The sequence below is a fragment of the Harmonia axyridis genome, chromosome 1 (assembly GCF_914767665.1).
Source record: "Harmonia axyridis chromosome 1, icHarAxyr1.1, whole genome shotgun sequence".
NCBI classification, from domain to species: Eukaryota; Metazoa; Arthropoda; class Insecta; order Coleoptera; family Coccinellidae; genus Harmonia; species Harmonia axyridis.
In genome coordinates this window covers 13,617,528-13,643,759 of record NC_059501.1, presented here as the reverse complement: position 1 = coordinate 13,643,759, position 26,232 = coordinate 13,617,528, and the positions used below count along the sequence as shown (strand labels likewise).

The 26,232-nt window shown below is 33.9% G+C and overlaps 1 protein-coding gene across 2 annotated transcripts in view; it reads left to right on the top strand.

Moving 5' to 3' along the window:
- The window catches only part of LOC123671389 (hemicentin-1), a 482,600-nt gene that overhangs the window by 199,962 nt on the left and 256,406 nt on the right, over positions 1–26,232 (top strand). The window contains exon 1 of one of the 2 annotated variants that reach the window (XM_045605219.1): positions 18,040–18,142. The exons of the other annotated variant lie outside the window; for it this stretch is intronic. The gene's annotated coding sequence lies outside the window, so the exon portion shown is untranslated. Of the gene's footprint in view, positions 1–18,039; positions 18,143–26,232 lie in introns of those variants that run through there. 2 annotated transcript variants of the gene reach the window in all.

Below are 26,232 nucleotides of genomic sequence, written 5' to 3'. Positions count from 1 at the left end.
TAGTCGACAATTTCCTGTCAATTACATCAAACACACAGCAAAACTTTCCTGGCAGTCAATCCCAACTTGGCCAACGTTTCCGTGGGCTCACCGCGTTTTGACCACAACTGTTTTCGCTTGACGTTGTCGTAAGTGATCCACTATTCATCACCTGTCAGCAACCAATTCAAAAACATGTCGATCATGTTGCGATCCAATAGCTTTTCGCAGATGGAAATTCGGTCCATCAAGTTTTTTGCGTTGAATCGTGTGATACCCATACATCGATATTCTTCTTTTTTTCTCCTGATATTTTTTTTGTAGGTACATTAACCTTTACCACAGAAAGATTCTGGACACCCGTGAGAAGAGTTTGTGCTCCTATTCTTGCGAATGTGTTGGCCTTCTGATTTTTTTTGATTCCCGATCGATCCGTAACCGAGAACCAACCTTTTTATTCTTGCCTATTTCATTGTGGTACCATCTCAGAATCGATTACTGAATTACTGAAGATAATTAGTAACAATATACAAATGCTATCGGAACTTTTTTCGGGACACATTCGTTGATCAAAACATGAATTAAATCAAGAATTGAAATATGAAATCCCCGTTACATCGTGAAATTTTCAGAATAAAAATATAGAACAGATGTATTTTGCAAAGCTCCCGAGAATGAATAATCTGATCGGATATTAAAATCAATCTGAAATATCAAAGAAGTCGCTCGAAAACCGAATATCAAAGAGAATGCCGACAAGCTTGATGAGTTTCATCATAAATAACTCATACAAAAAAAAAAGGAAATATCGGCTACTGTGAGGAAAATAACGAACCGACTTGCTGTCGGTTGGAATACATACACGTGCATTTTTTGTGAACCTGTTTCCTGTGTGTCATATTCCTATGAAAAAAATATAGTTTATACAAGTTTTTTGGTGAAAATTGGTGATCAGGTAAATATTTCCATTAGTTCCTTCTGAAGTGTTGTAAAGTCACGTTAATGGTAATAGGTTTTTTCGAAAGAAGTTGGGTTTAGATCACTTTTTTCAATTACCAATTTTTTTTTCGTTGCGTCGAGAAATGTTGGAGAAACCTTCAAGTAAAAATCAAATCATGTTGCATGTTTCAGCCCTTCAGAAGAAAACAAAAGAGTGGAAGAAATCCTAATACATAGACTTTTCATTGGTAGAACTTGCTCACAAAATGCCATTCCTCTAACTCTTCAGAAATTTCTAGAGAAAATCAAAAATTGCTTTGCAATTTTTGAAAGTCAGCAACTTTTCAGGAAGAAGGCCTGAAAGTCTCCCTTCGATTTTCGACAAATTTCACCCTCTTCGGCTCTTATATGAAAACACCCCGTTTGTAAAATAACGATTTCATACATCCTGCGAAATTTTGTATTGACCTAACCATAAACAATTCAAAAACAATTTCAAAAGAATATTACCCAATATACACTGTGCCCGTAAAGTATGGAACGAATTCATTTTTAGCTTAACAGACCATTTAAAGAAATAATCCTGAATCACGTCGATTTTTTATTTTTATTTACCATATTTTAATCTATCTTATTATAATCTAATAAACATGGGTGAATAACCTTCCAGTAATGACGTCACCGTCTCTTTTTTAAATGAAACACCCTCATTTTGTCCCAATTTTCTAATTATTTTAGATGAGCTCATTCCAAAAATATATAACATGTTGATTCCAATTTGTACAGGGTGGACAAAAATACAATAGTTTTGTGTGTTCTCATGAAGTAACGTGTAACATTCTTTATTAGTTAAATTAACAATATTATCAAAAATACTTATTGTCTAGCGGCAATTGGTTTCAATGTAACACCCTGTAGTTTGTTACATTTTTAGATTAATAAAAATGAGCTGTTTCCAAATATGTTTGGTACTTGTGGTCTAGCAGACAGAATATGAAAGAAATTTTTTTTTTATTCAAATTAACGTGTCTTATGTCATTATTTGTTTAGTAATTTATTGGTGTTCAATGACAGTTGATTACTTCAATATTTTTGGTATTCGTTAATGTTTAATTTTTACTTAGATTTAATTTATTATTTTTGTCCATCCTGTACCAATTGGAATCAACATGTGATACATTTTTGGAATCAGCTCAACTACCATACTTTCAGTGTCTATTGCTCCTCTTGTTCTTCCTTTTATCACCAAATTTTTTTGAGCTTCTTCCCTGAATGTAACAATAAAGGCTTTTCTTTCCTGGATTTTTCAGGATTATTTCTTAAAATGGTCTGTTTAGCTAAAAATGAATTTGTTCCATACTTTACAGACACAGTGTATCTGTGACCACTGAACTAACGGAACTCAGAACAAAAAAATGTTGAAAATTCTGAATGCATTAGAAATTGTTTTTTCCATAGTAATCTCATGGGTTAATTTTAGGAAATATTGAACCGCAAAAATTTAATCCTAATATTAGACTGAAGAGTAGCTTGAACATGAAGGGTGGTAATAAACATCCTTTGATATTCCATGAGTAAATCCAATTTCGAAACCTCTCTTTGAGCTGGCTCCCGAATTCCCCTTTTCGTCATAACGATGTTTTCGTGAATATGGAACAAAAACTTTCTCCTCGGAGAAGAATGTTGATTTGTTCCTTGAGGAATGGTTCATCATCTCCGAACTTTGGAAAAGCGCTGAGGTAAACATACATATGCCGAAAGTTATACGAGTTTTTCTCCTCGACATTCATCACGGATTAACATTATCTTGAGATGGAACCGCATCTCCATGCGAAGATGGCGCTCGAAACATGACGAAAGTTTAGAAAAAAGGCGGAGTTGCAGAAGTACCTCTATCATCTTCAAATTCGCCAGAACTTGTCCTGTAACTTCGTAACGGTTGACTTCCTAAAATATTTATTCGACTCTGAAGTTTCGATGCCTTCTTCTTTAAACTTCGGAATTACTTTCTGGGAAAAGGATATCGTGATCGCATTGTTGGTGGATTATCGGAAAACTAAAGGCATTTTATTCTGAATGTTCCGCTCAGTTCGGTTCATGTCGCGTCTGCTTTCGGAACACACTCTTCCAACAATCTCCATTGTTCGCCGAAAAGTTCTATTTTTACGAGTGGCTGTAAGGATCATTCATCTCCTTAGGAAATCCCCTTGGACCTCACAAGAATATGAATAGCAATGAAATAAAATAGCTATACAGGGTAGGCCACGGTCGATGGTACCATGGACATTTACGGATAACGGAATATATGATTTAATCGAAAATTTGGTGTCTTGGGTAAAAAGCACTGCTGTATCCATCTAAAACATTTTCACGCCGCTTATATAAAAAAGTATTAACAACTTCGATATTCAGAACACTCTGTATATTATCACTTTTTTGGATTTTCCGTGGTCTCTTGATTATTTATGTTTTGAACCTCTTCGTCCCTATCTCTAGTGGTTTTCGAGTAATTGATTGATTCGCTTGGAATCCTAGAGAGCTGAAATTTCGGATAAGGATTACCAATATCTCGTACATCATTGACATGTAATAAAATACTTCGCTAATCATATTCAAAAGCACAGGCAAATAGTCCCAATGCTGTACCTATTCCAGTAACAATTCGAGTGTCAGGGAGGGAATCTCATAATCCTTTTGAGCTTAATTTGGTGAAAACCTCATAAATCAACTGTTTTCAAGCTTCAAAAAAAAAATTGGAAAATAGCGTGAAATGAAAAGTTCCCATAGCTTCTCTATTACTGTTGCTATCAACATAAAACAAAAACATTATACAGGCAATTTGTTTCGTAGAATCCATTAGTTTTCTTCTTCTTTTTCATCAGCCACCATCATCAGAATCCATTAGTATAGGAAATTTTTTTCATTGCTTTAATTTTGAAATCATAATACAAACTTATAATTTTTCAAATGTAAACCATATAAATTTCTGTGACGCTTTTTTTTTCTTTTTCACAAATATATAACATGAAATATAAATTCCACATCAAAATATAAAAATCATGAATGCTTTCCTTCGGTTACATTTAAGAACAACATTTATCACTTTGAAAATGTTGAAATGTTGAAAAAATTTATCGGTATTGAATATGGAGACCTTGGTGGCCACCGAATATTTCAATTATCTGAAGTCTACAGATTTCTATTAATTAGCATTTGGCTATTTTTCCATGTGAAACTAAAACTTCTGATGATTTTTATAGTTTGATGAGAAATTTATGTATCGTGTTATATAAATATTTTTGAAAAGGAGAAATTGGGCGATTTCATTTTTTATAGAAATTGTTTCACTTAAAAAAAAACAGCCCTTTGTAATATGCATGCTATACTGACTGCAATAAAACATTATTTTTCCTACTAGCGTTTCGAAAGTATTATCTACTTTTCACACGCATTGACGTTTGGAAAGTAGTACTTCAAATACTCCAAATTCGTGCGGAAAAAAGGCTGCTATTCATTTTCCGCACGCATATGCATGCGGAAAGTGAATAGCAAAGGTTTTTTCCGCACTCAAATATTAAAGAGTCGCATCAATCATAAAATTTTGGCATGTCTCTATGCGCCAATCATACAATTCAAACGTTTCTCTATGCAGCTGAGCGCACAAAAAAATAATTTCTCATTACGTCAGTCAGTATCAAGACAAAAACTCTCCGTGAAAGTGTTTCATTTACGCTAGTAGGAAAAATATTGTTCCTACCTAATGTGGAAAGTGTCTTTTCCGCACTCGACAGCTTGATCAACCGCAGTCTTTTGCGGAAAAGTATCACTTTCCAAACTTGTTAGGAAAATAACTATTATATACTCATGGATTCAACGGAAAAAAGGTTATGTAGAATGTTTTTGTTGCATGTTGATAGCATCAGTTATAAAGGAATTATAAGAACTTTCCATATTCCGCTCATTTCCAATTTTCTATAATAGCTTGAAACAGTTGAATTTATGAGGATGCGGTTTTCACCCTATTAATTCTCTCAGAAATTGATCCTGAAAATGTGCCATTAATAATTTTCTAGCTCAAAGGGATTCTGAGGTACCCTCACTAGACAACAAATTTGGACACCCGATTTATTAGGTTGACAATTGATGTTAAATTGTACAAACATTTTCCAGAGTATATATTTCGCTGAAAATTAATGATACATTCAGCTTCAATATCAGTCTAATCGTTTTGTGCACAGGAATTCATTATAAGGGTGTCATCACCCTTACAGCAAATGAATGTGGAAAAATAGGAATTCCACGGAACAACTGAAATCCGGTGTCCGTTATTCGGTATCATTTAACTCGCTTATTTTCTATTACTGCTTCAGGGGCGGATCCAGACGATGTTTGGGGGGGGGGGGGGTAGGCATAGAAAGTCACGGTTCATATAGGTTAGCAAATAAGCGGAATTTTTTTTTAATACCTACTAAGTAAAGTGTTTTTTTTTGTTATTTTTATAGAAAGATGGATTTCAGTAAATCAAATCAGATTCAGTTTCCAAAATTTTTGTAGGACAAAAACAAGTTAAAAAAAATTTAACATATTTCATAAATATATGTAAATTTATTTTGTAAGAAAAGTCAGACGCAAAAAAAAAGGTTTAGTAAAAAGAAAACTTTTATTTTTCATGAAGAACAAGGCTTCAATTACCATAGTTAGAATGATCCAATTTGGGTCGCTGTTTCGTTCGATAACTACGCTTCCAAGTTAACAGTTGTGCCTTAGGGGAACAGCTCTTCGTAGATAATTCCCTGCCAATCTCACTTATCATACAGCAAAACCTTTCTGGCCGTTTCCGAAGGCTCACCGCGTTTCGACCACGACCGTTTTTACTTGACGTTGTCATAAATGATCCACTTTTCATCACCAGGTACCAAGCGTTTCAAAAATAGGGTAATTTTGTTGCGATTCTGCAATGCTTCGCAGTGGAAATTCGGTCCATGGGGTTTTTCGCGTTAGCTCGTGTGGTATCCATACATCTAGCATCTTTTTGAGATCAGCTTTATGCAAATAGTGTTCCAAACGGTTTATTGTGCACTCTTAAGCTCTTGAGCAATCGAAACAGGTCCATGCTTTTATCGATATTTTCGACAATTGGCTTGGCCTTCCAGTGCGTGGTGCATCTTTGCCTTCGAAATGACCGGAACAGAATCAACGAAACAGTATCAGGTCCAAAAAAACCATTTACATTTTCAGCCGCCTGGCTGGTATTTTTGTCTTTATCTAAGAAAAACTATGAAATAGCGTATGTTCTTTTGCTTGTGTCCATCTATGTGGCGCGCTCAAACTTAACTGAGTCAACTCATCACAAAACTGTCAAAATGTTTTTGTAGTTGCGAAATCTCATCTTGTTAACGCCATATATTGAAACCCGATCGGACTTGTACAACGCGAGATACAGATAACTAAAGCCATCTATTGGAAAAATAATGAATCGTTTTTTACTACACCTACTAAATAAAAACATATGATCAAATATTAAAATTTAATAACAAATTCTAGTCTCCTATTTTTTGACTAGCAGTATCTTTCAATAATATTTTCAACATTAAGACTGCTGAAAATGAATCCATTAATGCCAATACATTCAATCTGTCTTCAACCATTCGATATCATATTCACCCTTGCGAGTACCCACGCATATTTTCCGATTTTTCAGAATGCATTTTTCTATTTATAATGTCCGCGAGGGTGGCCTGGTCCCCATGACCCCCCCCCTGTATCCGCCCCTGAGCTGAAATCCGGTGTACGTTATTCGGTATCATTTAACTCGCAGCCTCATGCTTATTTTCTATTACTGCTTCCTCTGATTCAATGGCGGTAACGGTCCAAATAACATTTGGCCTGCATCGATTCGAGTTCACCGTGTAATCCAGATTATTTATATTCAACTGATGCAACCAGGAAATCAACCTTTCCCGAACAAATCCCACGTTTGTGATCATGGGGATTCTAGGTTTAACCCTCGGCATTAATTGAAATTTTCCATATCACAAAATTTAAGGTATCGTTGTAATTCAGGTAGTTCAAACTGTGATTTAAATCCGCATAAGTTCATCCGAATGTTCATGCATTATTTTCAACTCAATGAATGAATAGAAAGTCCATCATATGGGGAGCATCACGACTGAAGCCTGGTTTACATTCAAATAAATTAATTAATATATACGAATACGAATAACTCTACTACTAATGTAGTAGAGTTCAAAAGCACACTTTTTTCTGATATACTCTACTGTGCTCTATTTGATAGAGTAACTGTATTCACGTTTGCTAGTAATTTTAAAAGAGCTGAAGCACATGAGCAGCTAAAAAGACACACTATCCCTTTCACTGTATTTGTCCCTCCGTATAGATACAGCGATGTTCACATCTAGTGCTTTTTCCCTCTGGAGGGACAACTAATACCTAACAATGGCAAAGTCGAGTGTATTTTTACACACGTGATTTCCACTCTACTCTTCCCTGCACCAAGGTCTGTAGATTACACAAGTTGTCTCGTAACTTAGGTTGAAGAGTGGTAACGCGTCAGCCGATGTCTGTCAAGGTATAGAGTGTCTGTATCGCCATTGACCATCATTGATAGACATTTTATCGTAGCTATTTTATGATTCAAGATATTGAAGATTATTTAGAATAGGCTACAAACGATATACACGATAAAACTAATAAAAAAATCCGTGAAAACCCACGATTTCATTACAATCAAATGTAATGTGTAAACAGAGTGACGTCACGAATGGTTGACGCTGATTCATTGGAAGTTACGAGACAACCTGTCTAAATCTATAGACCTTGCCCCTGCACTATATGTAGTACCTACTCTATCATCACTGACAAACTTTTCCTGAATAAGTGGTATTTTTGGAGGCTGCAGACCCAAAGCTCCCCCCTAGCTGCGCTAGTGTTCAATCTTATTGTGTGTAGACCATTGCAGATTTTCATCATCATGTCAAATCGATGGTATTGGATAATTAAGTCACCGAAATGGTAATATGTATCTTGAGAGCTTCCGTGAGATATTACATTTTTTTCTGAAGGTACAAATGTAATAAATTCAACAGCAATAAATTGAGGAAGCGCAGAACTGAGAGTATACTCATGTTCTGGAATTCATTTCATTTTGAATTCCCTTCCTTTGAGAACAGTAGAATGTTTTTTTTTTATTTTCAGTAATTTTTATCATTGATGTCTCGTCTTCATTCAGAAGAATATTTTTAGAAAGTGAAAATTGTTTTCTCCTTAGAGGACTTGAAGATTATTCGGTTAAAATATAGTTTCTCTAAACTAAGTAAAATTCTAGTACTAACTCGAAATATTTTATATCTTTGAATCGATGTGATTTATTTTCAGAAAAAATGAATGAAACTTAACTAAAAAGCTGCTTTCTGGTGATGATCTAGGTGTTTTTAGCATTGAGGAAAGAAGTCTTTTATTCATTGAGTTTTAGATCTATGATAAAGTCTCTTAATATGATGTATTCTCTGGTGATTTCTGATTCTGAACCTGATATTTCAATCATTTGAAAAATCCTTTATGTTCGAAGGTATCCAAATATTCCTTCCAGAACGTTTTCGTTGATTTGGCCTGAATTAAATAGTTTCCAAGAAAGATGAAGAAGGACGAGCGCAAAGTCGAAAAAACCGGTGTTCAGAAGCTCTGCTTCTTTATTTGAATATTCAAATAGATCCTTAAAATTACGGGTTCAGCGCAAGAAATCCAATTAAGTTGAACACCTTGAATAGATGATGATTTTACATAAAATCTGAATAGATACAGTCATCTGAATTCTTGTAAAATTATCCCTCAATAGATACAAGGTAAATCATTGCCAGATTAAAATGTCTGGCCTTAAACGTAGAAGCTGATTCGATTACTTGCTTCAAACCCCCAACTATGTGACACTTTCCATTCTATTTGAAATGTAACTATTTCAAATATTGGATGGAATGCTTTGCATTCTACTCGCTTTCAGAGTAAATTCATCTAAAATAGGAAGCATGAGGGAGTTTGTTTTCTTTATGACATTTTCACTTTCAATATAATATTATAATATAATATTTATAACATGAATTTCTTACACTCATTAATTCTGAAGGAAATAAAGGTTTTTTATCGATGAATATGTTCAATTTTAACTCATTTTAAGAAATAACCTTCCCTCCTTAATTTCAAGAACGTAAGTTGTGATTCATATATATTTTTTATTACCTTCTTGTAGTTGTTCCTGTATTTCCACATACAAATTTGTTTTTCTAGTTAATTTTTTCTGAACTTAAAATTAAGGTCTGAACTTCCGATTGGGGCATGCCTCGAAAACATAATTGACATGATACTGCCATTTACCACTTTTTTGGGACAATTTCATTTTTATTCCAATTCCAATCATTCAAGCTTGAAAGTTTCGAATTTTACTCTTTACAGTTATGCCATTATTTATTGACACCAAATCATAGATTTCCCATAGTTGACGACATGGTATAATCGTTTTGGTGATTCATCTCCTGCCATATTGGGATCATTTCCATAGTAACATTATCTAAAGTTCACCAAAAAATAAAAATTAAGCTCATTGAATTCTCAAAATGCAGTGCTTTGATTTTAGTTATTATTATTCGTTATATAATCGTAAGAATACCAACTCGAGCATAGACAATATTCGATTATACACCGATTCACGGTTCGCGAAACACCACTCGAGCTGTGCTCTCGTGGTGTTTCTCGTGACTCGGTGTATAATCGAATATTGTCTATGCTCTTGTGATATTATAACTGATAATCCGATTCAGTACCAACCCAGAAGAATATTGAACATTTAAATTGTTGAAAAAAAAATTCCAAATCCACTCGTTCATCTCACTTTATTAGATAATTTTTTATTTTCATTACTCAAACTTTTTTATTTGAGGCGAAAACATTCAAACAAACTGAATTTAAATAAAATCGTTTTGTTTTCATATTTTTCCGAATTAAACAAGTTTTTGTGGAAAAGAAAAAATTATCGATGAAATTATAAGCACTCGCGGTATTACCTTTGGGAATATTTTTTCTGTGGATAAATTGTAGATACGTGAAGTTTCTATGATTCCAGCAATTATTTATGATTATTTCACCGCAGTAAAGAGGCATTTATTATGGATTCCAACCAGGAATTACTGTTAGTGAATGGAATTTCTAATGACCTGCGGATGTTGCTTCAATCTCAATAATCGATACTGAATTATGCAAAAGATCTCCCATTTCAAAATACAAGGGATAAAACCAGACGTTAATGGATGAAATAATATTCGAGATGAAATATGCAGCAGAGGAAAAGCCAGTGGACACGGCGTTTTCCGAGGGGACCTGTAAATTCAATCCAATCCACGCCAAGAGCGGAAATCTAATTCTAAACAGGAAATGTGCTGTATAGCGTCGTGATTTCCCAAATTTCGTTTACTACCAATGAAATACGGTCCGCTTCATTTATTCCTCGAAAACCGAGCTGAAAATATTCTCTAGTAGTGAAATTATATTGTTCGATCGATCCGATTATAACAGAGACCAGAATTCTAGAGCAGCTCCAGTGGAAAATTCATATATTTTTGTTTGTGCTCTTGTTTCGGGGAAAAAGAGAGCCATCATTATCTTTGCTAAGTTCGTTACTCGGAAAAAATTTGATTTATGAAGGATCACATATGAAATTTGACATTTATTTCTCAATGGATCAATGTCAATCAAAATAGACAAATTCGAATACGTGAGGTCTTATCCTATTGGTTGGTATGATGGCATATGTCGAATGGGTATAGAAAGAATATTTCGAACATTTTTATATCGTATTCTTTCGTTTCCTGAAAAAAACTGTTTCCAAAAATAAATGAATAACATTGTGTTCTGATATCAGATAACGACTGACTGGGTATGTATTATGATACTCAAATAAAAGTACAAAATTCCGTGAAAAAATTTTATGAATTCAATCAAACGCGCGAAACTCCCGATTTAAGTCTATTGTTTCCGTTCTTCTTAAAGGTACCTACATTTAAATAATTAATCAATTCATTTCATATTGTAGATATTTAATGAATATATTAATACCAACCATCCTTTCCATCATTTTCAAAAATGGGAGTTAGGTAGGAATATCTAATCCAACATTTTTATTGCATAATATCGATATCAAGCCTCGCTTTTTGAATTGTTATTATAATTTATAGGTTTTCAATTACTCATTGTATTTGAATAAACTCATTCATTATTATCAACCAAATAATACCGATTTTCGAGTTGTGTCCGAATAAGTTATTTGAAATTCATAAAAAGAACATTATATTCAGAAACGGTAATTTGTATTTTGGAATAGTAATATGTACCTAATTCAGAAAAAGAAAAATTGATTTCAGAAAATATGAATTGGAAATGGGATATGCGAAATTGTGATTCAGAATTGGTTACATTTACGTTAGAATTAATAGAAATGAAAAGCTATAAATGTAGGCTTGGTAAATCGATCGTCTAGAGGTATGATTCGATTACCTGGCCTTTCGTCTTTTTCTCCGCGACTTTGTTGGATTTGTAATAATTGAACTCTTTTCAATTATTTTTATCTATTTACAAAGCCACAATTATACAGTACAAACTCAGTATTGAGAAGATCCTAATTTCCTAATCCTAAGTTTTCGGTCATCTCGTCTTTGATTTGTTCGCGGCTCGTCTTAATCTAGTCCGCGAACCGTCTTTTCGTCTTACGTCTTAAGTTTCAACCGACAGAACTTACTCTTACTTGGACTTAGACCAAACTTTACTCGTCTTCGTCTTAACTTGAACTGTCTCTCTGCCGATTGGATCTACCCTGTCTCAAATATCGTCCTCCCTTCTTTCGGCTTGACCACACCCTTAGGGAAATAAGAGCTTTGCCGTACCGCCCACAAAGATCTTCGCGGATTCCTGGAAATCGAATATTCTCGAAGGACTAGAATCTGATACACAGATGTGACACATCTGGTATGACCGTATTGTCTTCGAACTTTCACAACCCCCCAGTAAATCTCTTCAAGATTTACAACTCCATGACATATCTTCGATACCTCGAAGAATAACACATCCTTTTTACATTATATGTACAATAACAATTCGTTACCTGTAAATTCATTGAAACTGTTATGCCCTCGATACTTGAAGAAACTAATAGGTCTCCAAGCATCCAGTTGACCATCTCAATTATTTACAGGGAACAATAACTGGATCCTACATATATATTATGTAATACTCGTGTTGCATATTATACTGGTAGGTACTTCATATTTGGTAGGTACTGTTCTGAAATTGAATTGATAACCGCTGATATACAATTTTATTTTCTCAAATGAAATTTGCTGTTTCTCATTCGGAATTTTTACTTTGTTCATCAGTATTCTGACTTCCGAATCAGAATTTCAACTTTTTTCTGTTTTCCGAAATTGAATCAACTAATCCCAAATCCAATTTCTTTTTTCTGAATGATACTTGCTATTCTGAAATACATGTTTCATTTCGCAAAACTACAATTGGAAAAGGTGTAATGAGAATTATTAAAAATATGCCAAGAAAATTACATTTTCTTTGTTACTTCCCCCTCTTAATTTATGTGTTATGTTACATGAACAGTCGGCGACGTTATTGCTATTTTCTTCTTCATTATAATATGGCGAGGCGTTCTCAGCCAATTTCAAAGGTGCGCCTCTCTCAGAGGATTGCCTTGCGAAATTATCAGGAAAACAAAGTTTCGAATGTTCATGTCCGCGGAAACCCTAGTTTGATTAACGGATTCATGAACTTTACTGTGGCATTAGAATTTCGAATTCGAGAGCAGATTCGTCATCAGGAAGTCGAACCTCAACGTTTGATAGATGGATAAATTCCTCATTGCTGCCTTGCATTAAACAATGTTCACCCAAGTCAGTTATAAAAGCAAATATAATATTGAGGCAAAAGTATTATGAAAATAACCAGAAAACAAATCAAAATTTAAGAAACTAATCGCATTTCTGGAAAATATCGTTAGGGTCAAAGCGAAAGAGTATTTAGTCGAGATAAAACCAATTTCTTCATTATGCCTCAGATGTCACTTATTTTTTGCACAAGGAAAATTGTTTTAAGTTATTGTGCTTATTCAGTTATCGTTATGTTATTGCAGCCAATCACGTGCAATTTTGGTTTGTCGATTCCTTTTCGGTAATTCCTATGTATGACATGCACCACGCACTGGAAGGCCAATTAACGAAAATGTTGATATAATCATGGACACTGTGAAGTCCGACCGTCATGTTAGTACTGTTTCGATTGTCCGAGAGCTGAAGATTACACAAAAAGCATGTGGAACTATTTGCATAAAGCAGATCTCAAGGAAAAGCTCCAGGTGAGGGTATTGTACGACAACGTCAAGCAAAAACGGACATGATGGAAACGCGGTCCGCGGCGCAAATGGTGGTCAAGCTAAGATTAACGGCCAGGTAGGTTTCACTGTGCATTTGGTGGGATTGGCAAGGAAATATCTACTATGAGCTGCACCCCTACGGCTCAACTGTTAACTCGAAATTTTACTGTCAACAGTTGAACCGTCTGAAGAAAGCAATGGCCCAAAAGCGGCAGCTTTCGCCAATAGAAGGGAAATTGTGTTCTATCAGGACAACGCCAAGCCACACACATTGGTAGTGATTTGCCAGAAGCTCCGGGAGCTTAGTTGGGAGGTTCTTATGAATCCACCAAGTGGATACTTTCTGTTTCTGTCCTTGGCGAACAATTTTGCTGGTGGAAAATTCACTTCATCAGAGGCTAGTGAAAATCGACTGTCTCAATTTTTTGTCAATAGAGAAGAGGGCTTTTATGAGAGAGGCATAATGATGATTAAAATGGCAACAAGTTATTTTAGAGAACAGTATTTGATCTAAATCGGATCATTCTAACTATGGTAATTGAAGCCTTGTTTTTAATGTAGGCTTGGTTAATCGATCGTCTAGAAGTATGATTCGATTACTTGACCTTTCGTCTTCTTCTCCTTGACTTTGTTCGGGTTTGTAATAATTAAACTATATTTAATTATTTACATATATTTTCAGAGCCACAATTACAGTACAAATACAGTTCTGAGAATATCCTAATTACGTCTTAATTACAAGTTTCTCACTACGGTACTGAATTTCGTCTTTAACTCTAATGTTAATTACTTTATCACGTCTTCGTCGTACTTTAAGTTTTCGGTCGTCTCGTCTCTAACTCGTTCGCGACTCGTCTTAATCTAGTCCGCGAACCGTCTTTACGTCGTACGTCTTAAGTTGACCGACCGAACTTGACTCGTCTTAGACTTGCCTTTAACTGTCTCTCGACTTGAACTTACTTCGTCTCCTCTGAATATCCTTCCCTCCTTCCGGCTTGACCACACCCTAAGGGAAAGTACCATCCCCTAGTCCAATAAGAATTTTTCCGTACCACCCACAAAGATCTTCGCGAATTCCTGAAAATCGAATATTCTCGAAGGACTAGTACCTGATACCCAGATGTAACACATCTGGTACAACCGTCTTGTTCTCGAACTTTCCCAACCCCCTAGTAAATCTCTTCAAGATTTACAACTTCATGACCTATCTTCGACACCTCGAAGAAATACACATCCTTTTTATATGTACAATAACAATTCGTTCCCTGTAAATTCATTGAAACTGTCATGCCCTCGACACTTGAAGTAACTAATAGGTCTCCAAGCATCCGGTTGACCATCTCAATTATTTACAGGGAACAATAACTGGATTCTACATAAATAACTATTATTTGAGGAAATCATTAAAAAAGTCTCTAAATTCTAAAAAAAATACATTATGACGAAATCAAATCGATCAGTCCAATAAAAAATCGCGTTCAATAACAAAAATCAATAACAATCAATCAAATGTACCTCTTATAAACGCTCATTGAAATCTCAACATGGATTTCTGCATTCAGCTCGCCCCAATTTGCAACCAGCAATTAAAACAGTCCCTATCAGGTGGATCTCGCACGTTGAACGCGCCAGTAAGACAGGTCGAGTTAAGCCTGAATGGCAGGCATTTACCTGCAACTCGGAAGCAATTAACCCATTATCTGTTTCGTTCAATTTTCTTCTTTCGCTGGCACGACACAACGCCGCAGAATGATTCCACTACGGCTTCGTCGAATCAGCGAATCTTGCCGGGTTTCAACGTAAATGAGCCCCTCTTTTCCGAAACTGCTGCGAAGGCTGCGCCAAAGGGTTGAGTGCCCTCGGTACCTGATTTGTGTCACGGATATTCAGCAGGAATTCGTCCTGCTGGTTCGAATGAGTGTTGTATAGGAATTGGATGATAGTAATTCGTGACAAACCACCAACTGGAGTTTTTGAGTTGGAAAGGAATTGACGTGAGTATACTAACTGACAAAGAAACTGCAACATCCAGAAAGAGGTGATCGTTCAAATTTTGAATTTTTTTTGTTAAAACATAGATAGTATAGCAGTATCTGGGCCACGTGATGAGAGGGGAGATATATACGATATAAACTATTATACAAGGAAAAATACAGGGTAAAAGAAGTATAGGAAGAAGACGCATCTCCTGGTTGAACAACCTAAGGCAGTGGTACAACAGTAGCTCTGTTGAGTTGTTCAGATCCGCAACTTCAAAGATAAAAATCGTCATGATGATAGCCAACCTTCTTAAAGGAGACGGCACATAAAGAAGAAGAAGAAGATAGTATAGCAATGAGTAAATTATTGAATTTGGAGAAAAAACCGTGAACGTTTTTCCATATAAACAATTCGTGTTGAATATTGTAGTCGTTTTTTGAAAGTTTTTTAAATTTTACAAGAAACCAGTTGTTCGAGGAGATCCAAAGTCGATGTTTAGTTGTTGTTAAAATGCCAAGAGCACGTGTACGCGAAATTTAACGCCAGCTAAGTGAATTTGAAAGAGGTCGAATTATTGGTCTATACTGGAGGCAGGGTTGTCATTCCAAGAAATCGCTAACCGTACGAATAGAAATCTAACTACTGTTATGAGATGTTGTCAAGCGTGATTTGATCATGGCCAAAATCGAAGAATAGTAGGCAACGGACGTTGAATGAAGTTCAATATAATAAATCTTAGTGAAAAATTGGCAGTATTCATCCCTGACTTGTTGATTTTCTGCGAGATATTGTTAAATAATTCTTTGATTAATTATTTTGTTATATTTTTTTCTGTTGAAACATATAATTACACCGCATTTTTTTTATTTAATGTCCGTAAAATCTTGTCATTTGGTATATTTGCATTTGGTTCTCCTTTCATTGAACACTAGCTGGTGTCCCATTTGATTATTTCGTATATCTTGTTTTGGTGAATGTTGGGTATTTCCCCTATGCCTATTAGCTTTAATTTCATGCTCCAGTAAGCTTCCTAGTCTAACCCTTTTTGAAGCGTTTCTCATCTCCACGTTGCACAACCAATGGGCTACCCTACTCTTAAACTCTGATTGAAACAAAATTCCTTCCATGTCCCCTTTTGTGTCTAAACTTTCTTGGACACTAGGCATTAATTTGTCATGAATAAATTCAGTGGGTGATGAATGATACGCAAATACAATCTCTTACTTTCAACTGTACTACTTGTTTTTCACTCTAGTAATCGTCTACCCTTTATCTTTTTTTCGACAGACATTACGTCTTCTCAATCCATATCATCATTAAACTGTTCAAAATACAATCGGTGTATGAGAAATTCAGACTTTCTTAACTTACCCAAATAGTCCAACGATTCTCTTTCAGTAAGAGGGTGTCTATTATCTGTTTTGGAGCTTATGATTTGATCGGTGAATCAGATTATTGTATGAAGTTGCAAATCTGCAATAAACAACAATTCGTTTATTTTGGTCTTATCTTAAAATGTTGTACGTATTTATCGAAAAGTAAAGAAACCTACAAGAATAATTATATTTTTCTGATCCACCAAAACTCACCAATAGTAGGTATATATATTTTTTGGAGATGTTTTACTGCACGACCGAAATATCCTTACAAATTCACATTGAAATCTCAGTATTAGAAGGCAAGATATGGAAAGCCACAGATCGAAAGATTTATTTCCAATATAAGTGTTTTTTCCATAAAAAGTAGCTCAAACTCATTTATGATAAATATAAAATTTGACAAACTTTTGAGCATTTGAATTTACCTAAATACAGTATTAGTGGAAGTGTCTCACTTTGGAGTCCGTATAATAAAAAAACATTGTCAACAACTACTCTATAGAGAGTTTATGAATAATGAAATCCTTGCACTCTTCTTGAAGGTACGAACCAAGTGACTTGAAAGAAGTAAGATTGTGTGAATGTCTTAGAAAGAAAGATGCAGACAATTAATCAATCTAAAGACGACATACCTCATGGTAATCTAGAGGACCAAGAATTTAATAACATGATTATAGAGGGTCAGTGAACAGAATCAAATACTTGGGATGCTGGGTAACTAACTCTCTAGACCTAGATATCGAATTAAGAAGAAGAATAGAGTATGCTAGGTCTAACTGAAGAATAATAGGATATAAAGCAACTTCATCGAATGGTTAAATTTTATATTTACTCTGTTTTTTATGTATTTTATGTCTTTCGTAAAATGTTCAAGAGACAGTGTTAATGCAGATAAAGGGCTATTAACAACTATTAAAAGGGGGAGCTTACCTACTTTGGATATTATAATTCAAAATCTTTCAAAGGCTTTGTGGCAGTGGTTTTACGACTTCGTCCATAGCTTCAGTTGTATCATCTTGTTATCAACCAGATTTCATTAAGATCGACCGTTCAAACGATAGGACAGCTTCAACTAGCATTATATGTACTCTGAATGGGATACATGTCATTTCATTATATGGGATGTAAGCTTCCTTCATCCGATAAATATTTCCAAAATATTATTTCATTTTTTCCATCAAATTCAATTTGAAAATTGAAACTTTATTAGTGATGACAGTTGACTTTCAGTGTTTCTATGGCTAACCTGAAATATAAAAAATATTTTTCATGTTCAAACTGAAATTTGCCACACATCAGCAATTAGTCTGCATAATGATCAGAATTTTTGACCCCTAACAGAAATATCAAGAATTAATGAAGACAAGCAAGATCCATATAAACATTTAAAATTTCCAAACTCAAAGTGTTGAAGACTGTGTTGGCTGTAAGTAATTCATGTCAGAATTTAAATTTAAATTTATTACCAGCCGCCCCCCAGATTTTATCTGCAACACTTTATCTTCGACCCATTTTGGAATATTCACTAATTCCTCGGGGCGTTGTTGTTTCTCGGATTCTCCCTGAGTTGAACAACATAATACATCTCTGAAATATCGCTGTCGTTCATTTCAGTTAATAGCTTTGAAGCCGGATGCAATCGTAGTTTATTTTCGCTGACTTCGGTATGTTTTCAGAAGTTTCTGTGTGTTCTCCGAAAAGAAATAATTGCATTCAGAGCTGCCGAAGTATACGCTTTGACATAAAGAGTCAGCACATAGGCGATTCGTTTGGCGGCGTCTGGGCAGAGGATTTTGTTCAGGGTTAAACGACAGGCTGCTTTGTGATGTTTCGAATATCCGTAGGACTGGTGTAGTTTTCGGACTTTTGTGTCTACGATTCTCGATTGAATACGATGTTTTTGCATAGTTATAAGTGATCTCTCAGCATCTGACGAAAAAGGAATTCCAATAACTCTAGTACTCGTACGTTAGGAAGTACATTCTTTTGAGACAGAGCAATAAAAAAATTATTAACTTCAAACAATAAAGCTTGTGCAGATAAAATCATACAAGTCATACAAGAGTACAGATAAAAACCTCAGCAACTCCCGGTATAGGAATAGTAATTGGTCTGTGTATTTGTTCGAAGAATGAGCTGAAATATTTATATTGAAGGACTTCTTCTTTATACAAACAAAATCTTCTTCAACATTCCAGAAAAGAGTAATGAATGTTATACATATAATATTTATTTTAGGCTAGTGACCCATTCTGATAAAGAATCTGAAACTGAATGGTTAGCTTGAAAATCACCATGAAATGTATTCACCAAGTAGTCAACAGTTTGGTCCTCGCCATATTCACATAGTGGGCATTCAATAAATGCCATTTGAAGAGCATACTATAGGTGGACGCAATATTCATAGTTCTTCAGCTGGTAGAGATGTCGATAGAGTTCAAAAAACATATGTTGTCAACATAGACTGTAAGTTCCAAATTATCTTGAAAAAAGTTCATACTGGAACCAGAACAAGAATTAAAACTAAGGAACGACTTTCTGAAGAGGTTCAAATGAATTTTGACAGGGAGACAATCTCAGCCCAACACAATTTAACATCATAATGGACCAAATTATCGAGGATGCCAACAGAGTCAACGCTGGTTACAGAATGGATCACCGCTCCTTAAAGGTATTGTTTTATGCAGACGACGCTGTTGCTGTAGAATGAAATGTAGATGACTTACAACGTCTGCTAATAAGATGAAAACTTCTGCAGAAAAATTCGATATGAGCATTTCCATCAACCAGACACAATCAATGTTCATCTCCAACAATCCTATTAGATGCCAATTGGCAGTCGATAGCGGAATAATACAGCAGGTATCAGGTTTCAATTACCTGGGAGCAATTATATCGAGTGAAAGAAACCTTACAGAAAAAGCACGAACAAAAGCGATAAAATCATCGAGGGTCAGCGCTATCTGAGAAATATAGTGTGAAGGAACAAAGCAATGAGCAAACAGAGCTAGACCAAAATCTACAAAATGTGCGTGAGACCTATTCTCACATGAATTTCTCTCAGAAACCAGACCCAAGAAATCAAGAACAACAAAAAAAAATAAGAACCAAAGATATGAATATATTGCGAACCATCATGGAAGGCAAACTCAGGACCCAAATAAGAAGTAATGACATAAGAGAAGAATTAGGCGTACAGAATGTTGTGAGTTGCATCAGGACACGTGAAAAATTCTGGAGGGATCACGCAGAAAGAATGCAGACCACCAAAAAGGTGATACGAGAGCTGGAGTTCAGTAACTCAGGAAGATTCCCGAAGGGGACATAATGTACAAGATTTAACAGAACCGTCCCTATCGAAACAGTAAGAAGAAGAGGAAAATTTTTTGTCACTGTCATTAGATTGAAGAGAATATGTATCCATAAAGATTTGTGTGGCATTTCTAGTATCTGGGATGTAAGATTCAATTGGAAATAATTTCAAGTAAAAATGAAACAGGCAGGTGAAAACAAGAGCTTAGCAATCACTATGAAATTTATAAATTGGACAAGTATTCACCAAGTGGTCAATGGTTTCTTCTCGTGACACTCTCATAGTGGGATTTCAATAGAATCATTTGAAGAGCACACTATTGTAACGACCATGAACAGTCCAAAGTAAAGGTATATCAGGTATCTAAAGGCTCATTTCCACAGTGATAGTACTATCATGATAGTATGATAGTGATAGTAACTATCGCTGCAATTGTCACCATGTAAACTATTCGATAGTTACTATTGTGAAAGTACGAGATACAGTGACTAATAGCGTAAATATAATAGAAGTTTTGTATAGCTAAATGACATAACTAGCTCGAATTAATTCGGACTGGTGCAGCCAGTCGAATACGCTATTGATAAACCACAGTGGCGACACTCGTGGTCTTGTTTTTGATTGGCTAAGCCTAAATATAGCGGCTTTTTGTTTACATTCTCCGTTTATCTGAATTTTGGGATTTATTCAAAATTTTATTGAGTCACTGTGGTATTCTTCAGTTGAATAAATTTGTCCTATATACAATCAAATACCAACAGGCCCAATAATTTTAATTTTGACAAATTGTCAGTTGAGTTCAGTCGATTGTATTATATTCTTGAGTTCTATGGTTAAGCCATTTTTATTCTCAATTTGAAAGAATTGTCGCCACTGTGTTCTATCAAGTCACTGTAATGCGAGAGTGCTGTCGCACTACCATGATTGTACTACCGCGATAGTTACCATCACTGTTAAAATGAGCCTTAAGACACAATAATGGACTAGCGCTCAGAAGCACTTGAATTCTCGTTGATGCGCTCCTCATTTTTTGTTTCATCTTCAGATTTCCTTCCGGTGAAAACTGTTTAATCCAAAAACTCGGTTATATTAAAAATAAACTAAAAAAATAGGGTCCTTTAACGTTCATAAATATTATCGAATTAAAATGTTTCCTTCCAGGAACAAAAAGTTTGTTTCTCTGCTGGTTGGCCCCCTGTATTATCATTATAAGCATTTTGTACGTTGTTCCCTGATTCTATTGACTTTCAATTTCGTCGGTTTCTGATTCGATGAGAGATCCGTTTAATAAAAAGCCGAACAAAATCGCTTCGAGATAACTTCAAGGAACGTTTAAACGGATCCGAGAAAAACAACTCGGAAACATAAACAAACAGTCCTTTGTCATGCCGACAAAGTAAAAAAAGATTCTATTATCGAATTCGATACTCGTCAGTACGGTGGATCCGATATGCTAATTTATCCCTATTTTTCCACGTCATAAGGGCGAAACTGGGGTGAACGCGAGATCGATTCTTCCATTCCATGTCGCGCTTTTATTACTTACAAAACGATTCAGATGTGACATTTTCCCAAAACGGCCGAGATTACCTAAATATTCGTTAACGCGGCCATTTTATCCGTTTTAGTAGCTGGCAAACGGGTAGTTTTCGAATTTCCCTAGGGCGCTATATATCCGAGCGGCCTAATCTGCATCAAACATAGAATATCATTACCGCGTATTTTGCCGTTGCCTGGCCTGCTTAGATATGTATATTCAATAAATTAAAAGGTTAATTATTTAGCTTAATGAATGCGCTTGCTGATCCTATGGTATAGAAATTTGCATAAATGTTATAAAGATTATATGTTCTGACTTGCCATTACATAGAGTGGATGGATACTCTTTCAAGAATTCAAATGGTCATAAAAAATTCAACAAACGCGCTGACTTGATAGAGGCGTATCTAGGTAAAAGTTTCAGGCGCAAAAAAAAGTGAGCCCCTTAATAAATTGTTTATAGTTTCATCAAGTCGAAATGTAAATATTTCAAAGATGCAAAACTACTCACTATAACCATAACTTTCAGAAAACATAAATATAAACTAGAATTCGGTGTTTCCATACCTAAATTTGACATTTCATGAATTGTCATTGATAGTTCTTTGGGATTGTTGAGAATCCATAATCCAATAATATTTTCAATTATAAATACCTAATTAATAAGAATTCATGAAATCTCACATTCAATTACGAAACACTGACTTTTTGTTTCTTTCTATGTTTTCCGGAAGTCATAGATCTTTCCACTCAGTTAAAAATTTCGGTTTTTTCCTTAGGTCAAGATTCTCCTCGATAACTCTTAAAATTTTCATTTTAGGTGTACCTATAGAGTTTGCTTAAATATTTCACTCTTTTCTTACGAAGAATTGACTGAAAGAATGAAAAATATTGGTTGTAATTTGAAAATCTCGAGTTTTGAAGAATTTGAGTTGTCCAAGTTTATGATCTTTTCATAAACACCTTGTAGATTTTTGGTACAAACCGCAAATAGTCTTGAAATAATAGGTATTTGTAGGATCGAATATAAAAAGGTTTTTTCTTAAACACCTTTTCCGAAATATTCAAAAATATATGAGTCCTCGACACAACCATTTTTTCATAAGAATCTCATTAAGTCAAGAACCAAAATTAAGGCATATTGCTAAATTTGTCATCAAATACCCTATCTTTTCATTCAATAGTATCCTGGGAGAGCCATTTGAAATGAGAAAGTAGAAGGCTGATTCCGGTATAACCGGAAGCTATAGAGATTTGAAAAATCATTGTCTCAAATCTGAGAATGCAAATTTTCAGCGCCAAATTATGATTAATTTTCCATAAAGTTCCAATAAGCCATCGCGGTAAATCACCCTGTATAGAATTGCGGTTTCAATAGAATAAATAGAATAACCCTAAACTATTCAACAAAAATATAATTGAAACTATAAATCAAATAATTTGACAACTTTGTGTCTAATCCTTCACAATAATATATCTGTATGATATATTCAGTTTATTTTTGTCTTGGAATATATTCCAATTCTAAAAATGACAAATTTAATAATCAACCAAAAGAAAAATTCAAAATGACTAAAATTGTACAAATTGAGTAAACGGTTAATAAATTGAACAACTAAATTAACATAAAGACAGACGTACGTTTCGGAATTTTTGTATTTAATAATACAATTTTTCCTCCTCAGTGCCTTATAGTTCAACGGAATTATTAAATTTATAAACTTACCACGTGTATATCTACCTCAACAAAATTGCAAGTAAGAAACCACTAACTAAACCTAACGGTTGCTTTTGTGAGGATTCACAGAACAAGCCATTATTTAAGGTAGTCATAGATTTCTTCATTGTTATTCTTTTGAAACACATATACACATCGACATTTACAATTGAATAAACAATTTCAGAAATTCTAAATTTATCAATTGGTTGATACTGACTCTCTAATCAATAAATGATTACATCAAATTATAAAAGTTTAATGAGTCTTCTTGATGAAGGATATTTAATATAAATCAAATAATTTGACAACTTTGTGTCTAATCCTTCACAATAATATATCTGTATGATATATTCAGTTTATTTTTGTCTTGGAATATATTCCAATTCTAAAAATGACAAATTTAATAATCAACCAAAAGAAAAATTCAAAATGACTAAAATTGTACAAATTGAGTAAACGGTTAATAAATTGAACAACTAAATTAACATAAAGACAGACGTACGTTTCGGAATTTTTGTATTTAATAATACAATTTTTCCTCCTCAGTGCCTTATAGTTCAACGGAATTATTAAATTTATAAACTTACCACGTGTATATCTACCTCAACAAAATTGCAAGTAAGAAACCACTAACTAAACCTAACGGTTGCTTTTGTGAGGATTCACAGAACAAGCCATTATTTAAGGTAGTCATAGATTTCTTCATTGTTATTCTTTTGAAACACATATACACATCGACATTTACAATTGAATAAACAATTTCAGAAATTCTAAATTTATCAATTGGTTGATACTGACTCTCTAATCAATAAATGATTACATCAAATTATGTGTTTCAAAAGAATAACAATGAAGAAATCTATGACTACCTTAAATAATGGCTTGTTCTGTGAATCCTCACAAAAGCAACCGTTAGGTTTAGTTAGTGGTTTCTTACTTGCAATTTTGTTGAGGTAGATATACACGTGGTAAGTTTATAAATTTAATAATTCCGTTGAACTATAAGGCACTGAGGAGGAAAAATTGTATTATTAAATACAAAAATTCCGAAACGTACGTCTGTCTTTATGTTAATTTAGTTGTTCAATTTATTAACCGTTTACTCAATTTGTACAATTTTAGTCATTTTGAATTTTTCTTTTGGTTGATTATTAAATTTGTCATTTTTAGAATTGGAATATATTCCAAGACAAAAATAAACTGAATATATCATACAGATATATTATTGTGAAGGATTAGACACAAAGTTGTCAAATTATTTGATTTATATTAAATATCCTTCATCAAGAAGACTCATTAAACTTTTATAATTTGATGTAATCATTTATTGATTAGAGAGTCAGTATCAACCAATTGATAAATTTAGAATTTCTGAAATTGTTTATTCAATTGTAAATGTCGATGTGTATATGGGTTTCAAAAGAATAACAATGAAGAAATCTATGACTACCTTAAATAATGGCTTGTTCTGTGAATCCTCACAAAAGCAACCGTTAGGTTTAGTTAGTGGTTTCTTACTTGCAATTTTGTTGAGGTAGATATACACGTGGTAAGTTTATAAATTTAATAATTCCGTTGAACTATAAGGCACTGAGGAGGAAAAATTGTATTATTAAATACAAAAATTCCGAAACGTACGTCTGTCTTTATGTTAATTTAGTTGTTCAATTTATTAACCGTTTACTCAATTTGTACAATTTTAGTCATTTTGAATTTTTCTTTTGGTTGATTATTAAATTTGTCATTTTTAGAATTGGAATATATTCCAAGACAAAAATAAACTGAATATATCATACAGATATATTATTGTGAAGGATTAGACACAAAGTTGTCAAATTATTTGATTTATATTAAATATCCTTCATCAAGAAGACTCATTAAACTTTTATAATTTGATGTAATCATTTATTGATTAGAGAGTCAGTATCAACCAATTGATAAATTTAGAATTTCTGAAATTGTTTATTCAATTGTAAATGTCGATGTGTATATGTGTTTCAAAAGAATAACAATGAAGAAATCTATGACTACCTTAAATAATGGCTTGTTCTGTGAATCCTCACAAAAGCAACCGTTAGGTTTAGTTAGTGGTTTCTTACTTGCAATTTTGTTGAGGTAGATATACACGTGGTAAGTTTATAAATTTAATAATTCCGTTGAACTATAAGGCACTGAGGAGGAAAAATTGTATTATTAAATACAAAAATTCCGAAACGTACGTCTGTCTTTATGTTAATTTAGTTGTTCAATTTATTAACCGTTTACTCAATTTGTACAATTTTAGTCATTTTGAATTTTTCTTTTGGTTGATTATTAAATTTGTCATTTTTAGAATTGGAATATATTCCAAGACAAAAATAAACTGAATATATCATACAGATATATTATTGTGAAGGATTAGACACAAAGTTGTCAAATTATTTGATTTATATTAAATATCCTTCATCAAGAAGACTCATTAAACTTTTATAATTTGATGTAATCATTTATTGATTAGAGAGTCAGTATCAACCAATTGATAAATTTAGAATTTCTGAAATTGTTTATTCAATTGTAAATGTCGATGTGTATATGTGTTTCAAAAGAATAACAATGAAGAAATCTATGACTACCTTAAATAATGGCTTGTTCTGTGAATCCTCACAAAAGCAACCGTTAGGTTTAGTTAGTGGTTTCTTACTTGCAATTTTGTTGAGGTAGATATACACGTGGTAAGTTTATAAATTTAATAATTCCGTTGAACTATAAGGCACTGAGGAGGAAAAATTGTATTATTAAATACAAAAATTCCGAAACGTACGTCTGTCTTTATGTTAATTTAGTTGTTCAATTTATTAACCGTTTACTCAATTTGTACAATTTTAGTCATTTTGAATTTTTCTTTTGGTTGATTATTAAATTTGTCATTTTTAGAATTGGAATATATTCCAAGACAAAAATAAAC